Genomic DNA, 2,203 nt, shown 5'->3' with positions numbered 1-2,203 from the left:
TTCCTGACCATGTATCATCTTGAGTAAAATTCCTCCCCATATTTTATTACATTTGTATCAGGGCTGTTAATGATACCACATTCATTTAATTTTCAATGATATTAAATACAACAAACAATACCTACCCTTTTTTTTTTTTTTTGATGTTGTAAGAGTGGCTTCCAGTTATTTTAGCAGTACAAAAACAGTCTGTCAAGTTCCTTGATGTTGCAAACGGGTATTTGTTATATTATTTTAATGTACTAGTTATCTCAAATTATTGTTATATATAATCTTTCAATATTATAGTGTATCAATGCGTCCCAAATTACACACTGCACTTGTACACTATGTATTAGTGCACTATGCACTCATCTGTGTAGTGTATGAATTTTATACGGTTATTTTGTCATTCAACATAGGAGCCCCTCCTCCTCCGCTAAGTTTCGACAGTTGAGTGCATAAAGTGTCCATCATTACACACTGTTTTTCCGTTTAATTAAGCGCATCATCTGGGTATTTAAAGTGTACTACTTTTTCTATTTGAAATTTTTAGTGTAACACTACTCGCACTATTTATTTATATTACAAAACAGCATAGAATAGTGCATAAGTATGCGAATTAGGACACAACTCATATAAGCAACGCTTGTTCTGTTTGGACCCAGAAACTGTGAGACTTTGGGATGAAATAGAAGTTGCGATATCTTTCTCTTTTGTGACTTATATCCCATTGAAACAACTTCTCAAACAAGAAAAAAGACAGGGCTTGATTTTGTCCATTGGGAATTGATTAGATAGTTGTAGTTTGCTATTGGTCAATATTATGTGAGTGACAGGTTGCCCCGCCCTCGCGCCAACAAACACGTCATCAGAGAAGAGAAGAAATGATGCTGCAAAAGGGAGGAAAAGTTACGAGGGCACATCATTTAAAAAAAATTAAATAATTGTGTACACGGATAAATCATTTATAACAAATGCTGCAATAATCCATAAAAAATAATAGTTGTCCATTTTGATTTCATGGTGACTTTAACAAGCACATTCAGAATCAACTTACTTCACCGTTGAAAAATAAAGTGAATATTGTATAGGCCTACTACTTTAATATTTTAATTATTATTAATGTCAATCAATTAAATGTAGTTATTTCGACTCAAAATGGTTAATCGACAGCCCTAATGCAATTCTCGCATTCACGCATCATCTCGAGTCGAGCACATACGGCTTCTGTAACACTGCCACAGAACGAGAGAATCACAAGGTCGTGTCCTTGAAAATCCACACTGCCGTTTCTCCCACTTATTGAGCCTTTCCAGCGCTTCTGACACTCGATGTAGCTCCAGTGGGGAACTGAGATAGCAGTAGTGGATCAATCTCCCACTGTCTTGCTCTCCATCCCCCACTCAACTGGACTGTTTAACCCCTATCAGTATCATCGCGAAACAGAGCATCTGTACGTTTCGCTCAGATCTGATGCTCACCAGAGAAGTATTATCCTCCACAGTGCTTGTAAAGAACAAACCAAAGGCTGAAATGGGGTTTATACTTTGTCCCGCTCGGGCGCTGATGCTTCGTAAGAATTCCACTCATAGCGGCTTGATGTCAGCGAGCCCTGCTGGCAAATCAAAGCCTGGCTAAGCCTCACCCTATTTGCATACAAATTGACCAGCTGATCCCTGTCACTCTGACAATGCAGCCAAGGTACACCCAGACTGCAAGCCCTGCTATTACAGCGTGATCCCCTTATATTAATGCCAAATGGATCCCTAGTCTGCAATGAAACCTGATGCTCTGAAGTTTCCCCTTATTGTCGGCCCTTCTTGAGAAAGTTTGAAAAGTTACTGTGTAAATTTTAATTGCGCATCAGGACTGCTGACTCACTCTGCAACCGAATGGCTTCTGCACAGAAGATACGTTTTTATTTAGACCGTGCTTTTTTTTCCCAGCACCTTCCTCCCGGTGGAATATTCAGGGTATTAGTTGTCGCTATTTAGCACTAGCCAGATAAATTAAATGATTAAATTATGAACGTTTTACATGTTTTGTTTTTAATAATGCGCCTTGGGTGTCCAATTACACACTGACCCCTAGTGGTCACTGTCTAAAGCCAATGAATTATTAAATTACCTTTCTTTCTCTCTCAGGTAATTTATTTAATATTACAGCTAATTGAGTACAGCCCTTGATAACCAAATAAATCCAGAACTTTCTAATCCAATTA

This window comes from Leuciscus leuciscus, assembly GCF_965113295.1.
Source record: "Leuciscus leuciscus genome assembly, chromosome: 25".
NCBI classification, from domain to species: Eukaryota; Metazoa; Chordata; class Actinopteri; order Cypriniformes; family Leuciscidae; genus Leuciscus; species Leuciscus leuciscus.
The sequence above is the reverse complement of the archived record's forward strand: the minus strand, read 5'-3'. Positions refer to the sequence as shown.